The 15,804-nt window shown below is 41.0% G+C and overlaps 2 long non-coding RNA genes across 3 annotated transcripts in view; one reads left to right on the top strand and one right to left on the bottom strand.

The window, feature by feature from the left end:
- The window catches only part of LOC134346785 (uncharacterized), a 37,886-nt gene that overhangs the window by 14,320 nt on the left and 7,762 nt on the right, over positions 1-15,804 (bottom strand). The gene's annotated exons all lie outside the window — the stretch shown is intronic.
- Positions 2,464-15,804, top strand: part of LOC134346786 (uncharacterized) — a 28,039-nt gene continuing 14,698 nt past the window's right edge. Inside the window, exons 1-2 of the long non-coding RNA XR_010018026.1 lie at positions 2,464-2,518; positions 7,136-7,272. This is a non-coding gene — a long non-coding RNA (uncharacterized LOC134346786). The remainder of the gene's footprint in view (positions 2,519-7,135; positions 7,273-15,804) is intronic.

Raw genomic sequence — 15,804 nt, 5'->3', positions numbered from 1 at the left:
GATAATGTGGACCTATTATAAAACTATTTTCATTGGTAAGGGGATAGTCCATCATTTTGTTAAGGAATTAATCTAAAAATCAGAGCAAGCTTCTCAGGAAGGAAGAATAGAAACATGTGTACTCATCGAGTAACATCTCAGGGTGAAGTCCCTTCATTGAGATGTAAAATACATTTTTCCAACATGGTAAGTGATGGTAGGCTGTTGTTAATGTCAAAGTTCGAACTAGTTGTCTTCTATTAACAAAAGTATACAAGAGATATTAATTTTTTAATATTCACCTATTTCCAGCATCTGCTATGGTTAAGCTTTTTATGTAATGGGAAATGGCAAACAGATAGAGGTAAAAAGGTAACAGTTAAAGTCCAGTGAAATTATAGTTCTCAGTGGCAAAACAGCTCATTGTTTCTACATTATGATCTCATGTACTTTATTTATAGTAGAAGAGTTACTTGGTTATAAACCCTCCATTAGCCTAATTGGGAATTTCTGGCTTGATTATTTTCCCTTTTGTTATAGATTAGAATAGTGTTGAATATGGAATGACACAATAATTAATAACCAGAGATAATGCACTAACATGCTTAGTTCCAATGATCCATTTAACACTATTTTATTTTTCTTCATTGCTCATCCAGAATGGCTTAGGTAATATTTTAGACACATGTAAATTAAATGAAAAAAGTGTTTATTCATTCATTTTAACTTCTGCAACTGAAAAGTTTGTGTATTTTATTCTATTAAGAGTACTTGGCTATATTTTAACATAAAGGATTAAGAAGGTGTGCAGATTTATAGAAATAGGGTATTTGGTTCAGTTGGTTTGGTGCTTTGTTCCATTAGACACCAACAAATGTGTTTCCCCACTCCAGCTCTCTGCCTTATTTCTATATATCTTCGTACACCTGTTCAACAAAATCTTCCAATGCAATGTATAGGGGAGAGGGTTCCTGATCGTTAACATCTATCACATACAACAAATGTTTAATAATTTGGAGACAAATGAGAGCTGCAGGTCCTGGGAAATGGAGCAACATGAGATGCTGGAGGAGTTGCTTTACTCATCTCGGTGGCTTGTGGCTTGTGGCTGTGGTCTCACTTTTGGGGACTCTATGCTTTGATGTTTAATATTTTGATTTTTATTTGTTCACTTTTTGCTGTTTACATGATTTGTTCTTTTTTCACGCATTTGATGATCTTGGTGCATGGGGGTTTTCTTTAAACATGTTCTATGGTGTTTCTTTGTTTTGTGGCTGTCAGCAAGGAGATAAATCTTAAGGCTGTATACTGTATACATACTTTGATAAAAATGTACTTTGAAGTTTCAACTTTGAACTTTGGACTTTGCACTCAGTGGATCAAGCAGCATCTGTGTAAGGAAATGGACAGCTATCATTCAAGGTCAAATCCTTTAATTGGACTGGATTTCATACTAATAAAGGTTCTTGACCCTTACCGCCAACTGTCCATTTCCTTCCATGGAGGCAGTCTAACCCTTTGAGTTCCTCCAGCATCTCACATGTTGCTCCAGAATCCAGCAGCTTAGCTTCCCTTCCTATATGCTTCATGTATGACTTTAAGACAATAGGACCAATGAAGATGGTTTCTCATATCCATCATACAAAGTCCATTTATTATATTTATATATTTTAATTTATTTTTTTTTCATGTGACAAAGAAGGCCATTTGGCCCATTGACTCTACACTGGCTCCAAGTAGATCCATTGTGCCCACTCACCCCCCCAATTATTTCCCTGTAATCTATTCACTCTCACACATCCATGGTCTCCCTGATTTTCCTCCCAACCACCTTACATTAAGTGCAACTTCGAGCAGCCTGTCAGCCTAGCAACCCACATGTCGTTAGGATGTGAGAGAAAACTAAACCATTCCAAGAAAACCAACAAGGTCACAGCAAGAACATGCAAACAGCACTCAGACAGCACCCAAGATCAGGATTGCACTGGGGTTACTAGAGCTGTGACAAACCAGCAATCCCTACAGCGCCATCGTACTATCATAACTTCTTCATCTGAAATTAAATTTCTAAATTCCCATGATGAGATTTGAACTTAGATTTCTGGATTTCTCATCAAATAATTTAACAACTGTATCACCACCTTCCTTCTGAAATACCAGTATTACTCAGTAACAACTCATTTTTCTACATTCAACAGAACACAACAAACTACACTTGTAATTTTACCTTATAAACCCTAATACTTCATCGGTTAATCAGTATCATGCAGATGCAGAGTTCAAATGCAAAGCACTGCAGATGCTGGATGTTCTGCCCATCAGATAATTATTTTATCTTTATTTTTCTATGTGATTAAGCACATTCAGTTTATATTCTGAAATGAGCAGTTTCTGCTCTATATTTGGTCACTTCCTGTGCAGTCAGGAAATGGGAAGTATGAAAGCACATTGGCTGGCAGATGGCCAGAGATTTATGTTGGGCGCTAAAGAGCTTTCCATCTAAAGCCATCCTGCTGTTTCTCCAGCAGAAACATTGCTTGTAAGTCGATATTATACCGTTTAGAAGTTAAGATGTTGCTGATATCGAATGTTATTTTTTAGTTTATTAGACAATAACCCAGATGACACATACTATTTACCTGTAATATTTACTTCTCAGGATCTAAAAATATTAACCTGCAGGAAAATTAACTAAGTTCTTACCTACCTGTGCATATTTACTTATGTGAATGGAACAGCATGGTGAATGCACTATATTTTGTTATTCTTCAATTTCACTCCTTATCCACAGTGTCATGCCATTGAGTCTGCAATAAAACCAAGGAGCTTGGAGGCTATACCCTGGCTCTCATGTCATTTTTGAATGGGGTTTTCTCTGACTGTCTAGCTGATGTTACAACACCTCAGTGAGGGCATTTCACTGGAAATCTGAAATAGAATAGACAAAATGTGTGGGGAAAAGAAAGGGCAGGCAGCATCTGTGGAGAAAGCAAAAGTGTTAATGCTTTCGGTTTGTGATACCATATCAATCGTATGATGGGGATATTTCAATCTAGAGAGGGCATGGAGTATGATGAATCCTGAAAAAGCTAATGCTTCTTCACTACTTTTGCACTAAAGCTATGATCCTTTGGGTTATAATGTGATATCCACAACAGGAAATTCAAATATTTTTCCAAACAATAGTCTGTAATTAATAGAGACAGATGGCCAATGACTCAGCTTTGATTTTAAATGGTCCTTTGGATTACTGGTCTGTAGTTAAATCAGCCCTGTAGTTTGCTCAAAGTTCAAATTAAATTTATATCAAAGTACATATATGTCACATATCCAGCCCGAAGATTCATTCTCTTGCAGGCATTCATAGTAAGTACAAGAAATACAGTAGAAACAATGAAAGACTGCACCCAACAGGATGAACAAACAATCAATTTGCAAAAGACAACAAACAGTGCAAATGCAAAAATAAAATAAAATAAATAACAATAGTTAAGAAATAAGCAACATATATTGAGAACATGATATGAAGAGTCCTTGAAAATTCGTCCATAATTTGTGGGAGGTTGAGTGATTAATTCCACCCCCCAGTTCAAGAGCCTGATGGCTGAAGCATAATAACTATTCCTGAACATCCTGGTGTGAGTCCTGGAGCTTCTGTAACTTCCTTCTGATGCCAGAAGCAAGAAGAGGGGTCCTTGATGATTGATGCTGTTTTCCTACAACAGCTGCTCTGATGGATGCATAATTTGGAAACAGTGTACTCCCTAGGTAGGTGAAGTGGGGAAGGGGCTGGGAGCAAAGTATTAGTGCCAATTAAAGCATACCCATGATCATTCTTTAATGAGTTTAGCTGGACATCAGCTGACTTAACAAGTGGATCATAGTTATTATGAAATAACTATGTCCATTAAATAATACAAATAATTATAAAACAATAGAAACTGTTAAAGAGACAATTTATTGTTATGAAAATATGAAGGCCAAACAATAACAATTGAGAGAGGAATGTTTTCAGCTCTTTAAAATATCATTGCAGCAATTATTGAATTTAAAAAATGATCATGAACTTAAGCTGAGAGAGAGAATTCAAAAGAGATATGCAAAGCAAGTCTTTTGACAGTAGGTGCCTGGATCGAGCAGTTAGGAGTAATGGTGGAAGCAGATATAAAGTAATGTTTAAGAGGCTGTTAGAAAAATGCATGAATATGCAGGGAATGGAGGGACATGAATCATGTGCAGTCAGGAGGGATGTAGTTTAATATGGCATCTGTCTTCAGCACAAACATTGCAGGCAGAAGGGTCTGTTCCTTTGCATTATTGTTCTATATTCTATGTTCTAAAACAAAAATCACATTGGTAACATTGCATAGATACATAGATAAATAGATAGGTAGATAGATGCATGGATAGATACTTTATTGATCCCAAAGGAAATTACAGCGTCACAGTAGCATTACAAGTGCACAGATATACAAATATTAGAAGAGGAGTAAGAAATAATAAAAAATAAGTTACCACAAACAGTCTAACAGGATGGTGGTGTGGGGTTTGTCATCACTTTCCCAGCTATAGGTCGACTCATTATAGAGTCTAATAGCCGAGGGTAAGAATGACCTCATATACTGTAGTGTTCTTTGGAGTAGCGGAGTTGCCTTAGTCTCTTAGACTACGACTAAAAGTGCTCCTCTCTTCAGCCAAATTGGCATGCAGAGGGTGAGAAATATTGTCCAGAAATACCAGGATTTTCTGTCGGGTTCTTTGTTCTACCACAGCTACCAGTGTGTCCAGTTTGTCTCCCATAACAGAGAGCCAGCCTTTCTAATCAGTTTATTGAGTCTGTTGGCATTACCCATGTTGATGCCAGTGCCCCAGCACACCACTGCATAGAAGATTATACTGGTGACAACAGGTTGGTAGAATATGTGAAGGAGAGGCCTGCAAATGACCTCAGTTTCCTCAGGAAGTAGAGGTGACTCTGGCCCTTCTTGTACACAGCCTCCATGTTGGTTCTCCACTCAGGTCTGTCATTCAGGTGCATTCCCAGGTACTTGTAGGTCCTCACCACATCCACATCCTCTCCATCAATAGTAACAGGGAGCTATGCAGGCTTAGTCTTCCTAAGGTCCATCATCATCTTCTTTGTCTTACTGATGTTGAGCTGCAGATGATTCAGCTTGCACCATTTAACAAAGTCCCCCTCCAGGGCCCTAAATTCATCCTCCCCTCCTCCCTTTATACACCCAATTATTGCCGAATCATCAGAGAATTTCTGCAGATGCCATGACTCTGTGTTGTACCTTAAGTCCAAAATATACAAGGTAAACAGGAAGAAAGACAATACAGTCCCATGTGGGGACCCAGAGCTGCTTATAGCCCTGTCTGATACACAGCTCTGAAGCTGCACCAACTGTGGTCTGCCAGTCAGGTAGTTATTTCATTATCCAGGATACAATGAAAGTACCATCTTGCCTTGAACAGAGCTTTTATCCCAGCATTGAGGGCTGTATGGTATTGAAGAAATCAAAAAACATGATCCCGCTTATCCAAATGGGAGTAGGCTCTGTTCAGCAGGTAGATGACAGCATCATTGACTCCAATGTGCTCCTGGTAGGGAAACTGCAGGGAATTGAGGACTGACCTAACCAAGGGTCAAAGTAAACCAGGATCGGCCGCTCTAGGGTCTTCACGGTGTGTGAGGTCATTGGCACTTGGTCGGTGGTCATTCAAGACTTTTGGTTGGCCCTTCTTAGGTACAGGGACAACAATGTTTTGCACACTGTCGGGACTCTTTCCAGGCTGAGACGCAGATTGAAAATGCACTGAAGAACTCCACACAGCTGCTCAGCACACTCCTTCCTTGGGGTTTTCACCATCTGGTCCCAATGCTTTGCCATGTCTGGGTTTCCCCAGGACCTTCAGCACTTGCACAGCAGTGAAGCCAAGTCTGTGAAGACTGGGGAGTTGGTGTAAGGTGGGGGCTGGGGGAGGTGAAGATCAGGACAATAGAAATTGGTATATGGAGGTGTGCATGGTAAGTGCAGGGCAAGGAGAGGATGTAGACGTTGGTAGCCTGTGTTGTTCATCCACGTGTTGACATGGTATGCACCTCCTTTGACATTGCTATCAATAATATTTGTAGTGATATTACTGCTTCAGGTCAACGGTCCTCAGAGAGCTTAATACCATGTCAGAGAGGTTATTACATGATCAGAAATATACTGCAGCATGTGCTGGAGGGATAATTATGAACCATACAAAATTTGACTGAAGGTTGCAAAATCATTTCAATTATATTTAAGCACCTCGGTAACCTGAGCTCGCCTTCTATTGGTTACATTATCATCCCAATAATTTTATTTTCTTATACTAACCAGACACCTCTTCATGGAGGTTACCAAATCATTTCCGATCACTAAGCTGAGAAACTACTCATGCAAAACTCCATCTCTGAAAATGAAAACTTTATTGGTGAGATTTCTTCTCAGTGTTTCTCCAGTAAGTGCTAACCCTCTACTCAGCCTCATTCAATGGAATCAGACTCAGACATTTCAGAGACAGCTTCTTATCCTCCACCGTCATACTCCTGAACAATTCATGAACCAATAAACTGCCTCATCATTTGTCATTTGCACTATTTGCTTTTGTATCTTAGAGCCATTTTTATGACTTGCACTGTTCTGCTGCCACAAAATGACAAACTTCACAGTGCATTTTAGTGATAATAAGCCTGATACCGATTCTGACGTGGGGTATGTCGCAGTACAATGCATGATGTAAAATTAACATAGATTAAGGAAAAACAAGGTAGTGTTCATGTGCACTGGTTGCCCCATCTAATACTGTACATGGATTAACTCTTCTTCACATATAAGTATGACTAGATGCCTTTAACATATTTCGAGTTGTTGGTCAGAAGTGCATAATCAGACACATCAGGAATCTCCTATTTTAGCTACAAGCAGAAACTAAATATGTGCTAGACCTTTAAATAAAAATGAAGGACGAGATGATAGTCCTCGGCTCTTTGCACTCAAAGAACAATCAACAAACAGAGATCCATTGCACCGTGCTCCCAAAATTAATTTCCAATAATATCATGTAAAATCGAATTTTGGAAGCAGACTACATAACACTGCTGCATTGTTTTTGTTGCAAGGGACCAAGGACAAGATCCTATCACAGCTCCCACTGAAAAGCTGAGATAGATTGGAGCTGAAGAGGAATTGTCCAATGGTGGGAGAATCTAAGACCAGAGCGCATAGCCTCAAATTAGAAGGACGTCACGTTATACAGGTATGGCAGGAGTTTCTTTAGCCAGAGGGAGGTGAATCTGCAGAATTCATTGCCACAGATGGCTGTGGTGGCCAGGTCATTGGGTATATTTAAAGCTGACATTGTTAGGTTCTCGGTAAGTAAGGGCATCAAAGGTTGCAGGGAGAAGGCAGAAAATGGTGTTGAGAGGGAAAATATATCAGACATACTTGAATGACAATGTGCACTTGATGGGCTGAATGGCCTAATTCTGCTCCTATGTTTTATGGTCTTATGGTCTGAAATCTACTCTACGGAATTGCATAAAAGACAGAAGTTTTATCGTCAGAGCAGTCGATTTGGAATCGGGATACAAGAGACTTCAGATACTGAAATCTGGAGCAATAAACAACCTGCTGGAGGAGCTCAGTGGATCAAGCAGCTTCTCTGAGAAGGAACGAATTACCAACACCTGATGCAGGGCTTCAGCCCTAAACTTTGACAGACCCATCCACCTCCTCCCATCACCACCCCTGCCCATAGATCAGAAACAGAATCTGCTAATTCTTAGATGAATTTAGTGTGAAGATGATGTTTTCACTGGGCATGTCTTTGAGCAGTTTTATTATAATGGAAAAATGCTCCTGCAAGTTAGTTAACATTGAAAAGTCAAAACCACCTGAAACTCAATAATGACGGTCACTGGGAGAAAATGAGCTAACTGGCCGATCAATTGATTTCTTTCCTTGCCTGAATAATTAATCAAAACTTTGGATTACGCACTCAACTTGCCAGTTGAATTTATTATTGACAACAGCAAAGTGGCATTTCTGAGACTTCCCAAAACCATTGGTTGAAACTTGTTTGTATCTGCTGTGACTTAATGTGTATTTCCCCCCTTTCTCTCGGTCAGGGGTTCTCATCCTGGGGCCCACGGACCCCTTGCTTAATGGTATTGGTCCTTGGCATAGAAAAGATTGGGAACTCCCCACACTAGGTCAAAGTTGATGGATGTCCTGAGCACAAAAATCAAGAATAAAACTCTGATGGACTGCCATCTGTTCTGTGCTATCTGAGATCCTGCCTTCTGGGTGCTTGTTAAACTATTTACCAGTCTGGGCAGACATAGAAGATCCTCTGCCTGGTATTATGCTGAAGAAAACTTAGAGTAATAATTACAAGATCAAATTAAACAAATGACTTAAGTATTTCAACTCATCTACTTCACCGTTTTTGAACAATTGAATGGTTCCCCAATAGGATATAATGAACTCTTGACCTCACAACATACCTCATTATGATCTTATGCCTTATTGTCTACCTGCATTCACTTTCTCTGTAGGTTTTACGCTTTATTCTGCACTCTTTTACTGTTTTACTTTGTACTATCTCAGTACACGGTTATGAATTGATGCATATGAATAGTATGGAAGATAAACTTTTCACTGTATCTCAGTACCTGTGACAGTAGTAAACCAAATTCCAATTCAAAATTTGTGCTAACTATTGAGTATCCCTTTACGTTAATCTACACTAATCCCACTTTATTAGTCATAGAATAATACAGCACAGTTACAGGGCCTTCAGACCAACTTATCCATGCTGAACAAGATGCTCATCAACGTTAATCCCACTTGCTCATGTTTGGCCCACATCTAAATCTTTCCTATTGATGTATGCGTGTCTTTTAAATGTTATTATTGTACCTACATCGACCAGTTTCCCTGACTGCTCCGTCGACATACACACCACCATCTCTATGAAGAAGTTGCATCTCAGATCTCCTTTAAGTATGTCCTCTCTCAACTTAAACCTATGCCTCTAGCTCTTGATTCTCCAAGCATGAAAAAAAGACTGTGTGCATTCACCCTTTCTACGAGCCTTGTGATTTTACCCCCATCAGGTCAACACTCTGTCTCTGACACTCCATTGGATTACGCCCTAGCCTGATGAACCTCTCCTACAGCTCAGGCATTCAAGTCCTGGCAACATTCTTGTAAATCATTTTGGCACTTTTTCCTCCTTTTCCCTGTGACAAGATAACCAAAACTGTATCTAGTACTGCAGATATGGCCTTACCAATATCGTTTACAACTGCAACATAATGTCATGATGGCTGTACTCAATGCCCTGACAGATGAAAGTCAGCTTGCAAACACTTCCTTTACCGGCCTGTCTGTCTGTGATGCTGTTGTCAAGGTATTCTCCCCACATTCCCATCTACTGCTTCCAGTTTCAGCCACTCACATGCACACTTGTGTCCATTTATTGAAATAAATTGACTTTATTTCTTACATCTTTCACATACATGAGGAGTAAAAATCTTCACGTTACATCTCCGTCTAGATGTGTGAAAAATCTTCACGTTACATCTCCGTCTAGATGTGTGCAATCATAGTAATTAATAATAATTTATAATAAATAGAACAGTCGATGTAACATAGAAATACACTCAAATCAGCGTGGGTTAATCAGACGGATGACCCGGTGGAAGAAGCCTGTTGGTCCTGGCTTTTATGCTGCGGTACTGTTTCCCGGATGGCAGCAGCTGGAACAGTTTGCGGTTGGGGTGACTCGGGTCCCCAATGATCCTTCACCAAGGATCGCCTTTTTTCACATCTGTCTTTGTAAATGTCCTGGATCATGGGAAGTTCACAACTACAGATGTGCTGGGCTGTTGCACCACTGTCTGCAGAGCCCTGTGATTAATGGTGGTACAGTTCCCATACCAGGCTGTGATACAGCCAGTCAGGATGCCCTCGATTGTACCCCTGTAGAAAGTTCTTTGGATTTGGGAGCACATGCCAGACTTCCTCAACCGTCTGAGGTGACCTGTGCCTTTTTCATCACACAGCTGCTGTGTACAGACCATATGAGGTCCTCGGTGATGTGGATGCCAAGGAACTTAAAGCTGTTTACCCTCTCAACCCCAGATCCATTGATGTCAATAGGGGTTAACCTGTCTCCATTCCTCCTGTAATCCACAACCAGCTCCATTATTTTTGTGACACTGAGGAAGAGATCGTTTTTGTGACACCGCTGTGTCAGAGAGATGACTTCTTCCCTGTCGGCCACCTCTTTGTTGTTTGAGATTAGGCCAATCAATGTGGTGTTGTCGACAAATTTAATTAGCATACTAGATCTGTGAGTGGCGACAGTCATGTATATACAGGGAGTAAATGAGGGCACTTAGTACACAGCCCTCAAGGGCTGCTGTGTTGAGAGTCAAAGGGGTGGAGGTGAGGGAGCCCATTCTTACTACCTGCTGGCGATCTGACAGGAAGTCCAGGATTCATCTGCACAAAGCAGGGTCGAGGCCGAGGTCTCTGAGATTCCTGTCGAGCCTGAAGGGAATTATGCTGTTCAATGCTGAAATGCAGTCCAAGAACAGCATTCTCACATAAGCATCCTTCTTCTCCAGATGGGTAAGGACGGTATGTGGAGCTGTGGCTATTGCGTTGACTGTCGATTGGTTGTGTCGGTAGACGAATTGTAGGGGGTCCAGTTTGAGTGGTAGCAAGCTGCAGATGTAGTCCTTGACCAGCCTCTCAAAGCATTTGCTTATTATAGAGCTGAGTGTGGCAGGCCGCCAGTCATTCAGACATAATACCTTGGCCTTTTTTGGTACGGGGACAATGGTGATTGATTTGAAGCAGGAGGACACTCTGTACTGCGAGAGGGAGAGATTTAAAAGTGTCTGTAAACACACCTGCCAGTTGTGCTGCACGCATCCTGAGTACTTGCCCTGGGATGCCATCTGGTCCCGACAGTGGCCAGTTAAACTGTAAACCCACATGTTGCTGGGATGTGGGTGGAAACTGAAGTACCTGAAGGAAACCCACATGGTCCACACTACAAATATGCTAACTCCATGCAGAAAACAGAAAATGTCAAGAGTGAACTTGGGTCACTGACAGTCTGAGGAAGCAATTCTACTAGCTCCACTATTCTGGTGCTCCTCATCAAATTAAATCAATGTTTGCCATCTTTTCCTTTATCTTTAGATGGATTAAAGGACAAACATTAAATGATTTAATCTAATACATGTTACACCTTCTTTATATTTATATGCAACACACACAAAATGCTGGAGGAACTCAACAGGCCAGGCAGCATCTATGGAAAGGGGTAAACTGTCAATGATTAGGACTGAGACCCTTCTTCAGAACTGGAAGGGAAGGGGGAAGGAGTCAGAATAAGAAAGAGGGGGAGTGGAGGAAGAAGTACAGGGTGGTAGGTGATAGGTGAAACTGGGAGAGGGCGAGCAATAGGATGGAAGAGCTGGAAATTTGGTTGGTGAAAGAGATAGATTTTCCCATGTTTGCGATCTATTTTTATATTTTTATTTTGTTAATGAAGTGCCAATCTGACAACTCCTTGACATCCCAAACCAATCTTCTTCTCCATTCATCTCCTGGAGTCAAAATATACAACTAAAGGGTTTAGTAGAAGAGCACAGTACCTGTGGTGATTTTGTTTAATAACCTCTTTCAGTGCAGTAAGTTGTGGATTCAGCAATTATGCAGAATTTGCTCATTAGGACGATATAATCATGCAGGAACAGCTGTACCTAATGAAGGAGTGTACCCAATAATTGCCATTATGCTTGTGCATAATTAATTTGAGCTCCTTCAACTCAGCTCATCTGGTTGATGGGAGAGAGAGAAAGAGAAGGAGAAAGGGCACTGCTGGGGAAGGTGCGTCAGTGATGCAGGTCACTGGAAGAGAACTAAATCAGAAATCGGGTCATGTTGCATTTGGTTTTTGGCTGCTAAATGGTCCAGTATTGACTTATACAAGAGCAGCTCATGATGTGGAAAGCTTCCAGATGAAATAGATAGGGCAAATGCAAACAGGTTTTTTCCATTGAGGTTGGATGGGACTACATCTAGAGGTCATGTGTTATGGGTGAAAGATCAAATGTTTAAGGGAAACGAGGATGTAGAAGGAGAGAGCATAAGTGGTACATACAAGTTCAATTTCAATGTTTAGGAGAAGTTTGGATAGGTACATGAATGGGAGGGGTATGGAAGGCTATGGTCTGGGTGCCTATCAATGGTACTAGGCAGCTTACATGGTTTGGCACAGACTAGATGGGCCAAAGGTCTATTTCTGTGCTGTATTTTTCTATGACTCTATGAAATTACTATGGATGCAAATATTGAACCAGGCAAGTTGGACACTTTTCTGGTATTGTGTGTGAATAATGATATAGGACTCATTTCCATCCTAACCAGTAAAACAATGGAGCAGAAATTAATAATGTACAACTACTGTAGAACAGCTTTGGTATAAGGTGGAGACCTAACAGGGAGTGCTTGAAAAACCACTGTAGATGATTAAAGCACTTTCCAAAGTCTCCATAGTCCAGCAGTGTCAGGGAAGTTCTACCACCAGCATTTAGTCATTGAGATAGTCACTTGATGAGAATTCTCAATACTAGTAGCATTCTATTATCTGTTATGTTGTTAAAGCCTGCTTGGACACTAAATGTTTCCGACACATTGTTACACAAAGCGAGGGCACATTCAGCAATGAAGACTCTGCTTTCAGAGCCCTCAAGGAAGCCACACCTCACTGATGAACAATGTAATCACGGGTGCAGGTTTTCCTAGAATGTCATTGCTGAGATACACAAAATGCTATGGGAAGCTCTTGCATCTCACTCTGCTGCCTAGACTGTTCTTCCCAGGGAGGTCAAAGTCATTTTGACAATCAATTTCCTTGCCTCAGGATCTGTCCAAGTGGGTGTAGCACAAGATCTCCCAATTCACTGCTCATTGTTGCAACAGACAGGACAACTGAGCACCATATTCACAAAGAACTAATCTCATCCCCTTGGATGTCAGTGAAGAGTAGGTGGAATTCCAGCTTCTACTGTTGTTTAGACAAAAGAGGTACTGCAGTTGCTGGAAATCTAGAGTAGTAGACACAATGGAAATAAATAATAGACATTTGGGGCTGAGATAGAGGGTCTCAGCCTGAAAACATTTTCTGTTTTTTCTTTTCCCATCCCTAGATGCTGCCTGGCCTGATGATGTCTTCCAGTACATCAGAATCCGAATCAGGTTTATTATCACCGGCATGTGTCGTGAAATTTGTTAACTTAGCAGCAGCAGTTCAATGCAATACGTAATGTAGAAGAAGAGAAAAATAGTAATAAATCAATCAATCAATCAATTACAGCATATGTATATTCAATAGATTAAAAATCGTGCAAAAAAACAGAAATAATATATAATTTAAAAAGTGAGGTATTGTTCACAGGTTCAATGTCCATTTAGGCATCGGATGGCAGCTGCTCCTGGATCGCTAGGTGTATGCCTTCAGTCTTCTATACCTCCTAATGGGTAGTGAGAAAAGGGCATGCCCTGGGTGCTGGAGGTCCTTAATAATGGACGTTGCCTTTCTGAGACATCGGTCCTTGAAGATGTTCTGGGTACTTTGTAGTCTAGTACCCAAGATGGAGCCGACTAAACTTACTACCCTCTGCAGCATCTATCGGTCCTGCACAGTAACACCACTCCCCACCCCATAACAGACAGTGATGCAGCCTGTCAGAATGCTCTCCATGGTACATCTATAGAAGTTTTTGAGTGTATTAGCTGGCATTCCAAATCACTTCAAACTCCTAATGAAGTACAGATGCTGTCTTGCCTTCTTTATAACTGCATTAATATATTGGAAGCAGGTTAGATCCCCTGAGATCCTGACACGCAGAAACTTGAAGCTGCTCACTCTCTCCACATCTGATCCCTCTATGAGGATTGGTATGTGTTCCTTCGTCTTACCCTTCCTGAAGTCCACAATCAGCTCTTTTGTCTTACTGCCAGGTTCTTGCTGCAGCACCATTCCACTAGTTGGTATATCTCGCTCCTGTATGACCCCTCATCTCCATATGAGATTCTACCAACAACGGTTGCATCATCAGCAATTTTATAGATGTTATTTGAGTTATGCCTAACCACTGTCATGGGTATAGAGAGAGTAGATTAGATTATGAAGACACGCAGTCCTCTTTTATTGTCATTTAGTAATGCATGCATTAAGAAATGATACAATATTTCCTCTGGTGTGATATCACAAAAACACAGGACAGACCAAGACTGAAAAAACTGACAAAACCACATAACTATAACATATAGTTACAACAGTGCAACAATACCATAACTTGATGAAGAAGTCCACGAGTACAGTAAAAGTTCAAAGTCCCTCAAATGTCCCACATCTCACGCAGACGGGAGAAGGAAGAAAAACTCTCCCTGCCATGCCGAACCACAATCCGTCTCTGAGTCATCCGAAAACTTCGAGCCTCCGAATCAGCTCTCCGACACTGAGTGCTGAGTGCCATCTCTGTCCGTACGATTCAACCTCAATCTCGGTCACCAACAGCAGGCAAAGCCGGGGATTTTGAGGCCTACCCTCCGGAAGATTCTCGACCACGCGGTAATGACAGTAGCGAATGAGCGTTTCAGAAATTTCTCCAGATGTTCCTCTGTGTTTTCATGTCCCTCTCCATCAAATCAGAATTGTCCACGGCCCCTATTTAACAGATACGATAAAGTTTTCACCAGAGGGCTGCGCACGCGCGGCGCGCTGCTCACTCTCCTCTCGCCGAGTAGAGCAGTGGGCTTAGCACACACCCCTGAGTTGCAGCAGGTTTGTGCACTGCTTTAGATTTCCAGCATCTGCAATACCTTTCGTGTCTATGATCCACTATTATTTGCTTCCCACCAGTACGGGCAGCCAACCACACAACTTGGGCTTCCTTAAGCGATTCCATTAAAAATCTAAGCCTTTTTATAAACTACAAGGATTTCCATTCCTTCAATGTGCAGGAAATGATGGATCACAAGAAACTCCTCACAGTGAAGTTCCAGCTTCCAAACTACTTTGCACTGTCAGACATTTCATTTGAGATGAATAATTCCAGAGGGAAAAAGGAGAAAAAAAGTAAAAGCTCTACAAGTCAGGCGGCACCTGAGGGTGGAGAAACAATCAATGTTTCGAGTATGTAACTCTTCATTAGAACTGGGAAAGTCAGAGAGGCAAATAAACTTTCAGTAAGAGAAGTTAATTTTCAGTCAGACAAGTAAAACTGTGACCTCAGTGGGGATGGATGTATAGACCAAAGGAAGGAACTCTGAAAGTGTGTGTCAAAAAGTCTAAATGAGGGCAATCACCAGCACATGAAGCTTGCTGGTCAATGTAATTTTGTAGTTAATAGTAAATTTGTTAAACCTGCCCGGCAGGCCAGAGTTATATGAGGAGGAACAGAAAATCTGAAGCAAGATGATATAAGAACTTAAAGTGGAAAATGCTGGATAAAGTCAACAGGTCAGGTAGCGTCTGTGGGAAGAGAAAGGCTTAGCGTTTGAGACAAAGGACCCTTCGTCAGGGAAACAAGTTAATCCAAGAAATAGTGAAGGTGGGGCATGGCAAGAGGTGGAACACTCTGATGGGGTGAAGTCAGGTGGTACACGGGATCCAATTAACTTAATATAGCTCTGTAATTTGTTGAAATGTGGTTTCACACTTGGATAATTCTAGTAGTCTGAACTAAGCCCAGGGAGG

Source organism: Mobula hypostoma, chromosome 5 (genome assembly GCF_963921235.1).
Source record: "Mobula hypostoma chromosome 5, sMobHyp1.1, whole genome shotgun sequence".
Taxonomy (NCBI): Eukaryota; Metazoa; Chordata; class Chondrichthyes; order Myliobatiformes; family Myliobatidae; genus Mobula; species Mobula hypostoma.
This window is presented reverse-complemented; position numbering and strand designations above follow the sequence as displayed.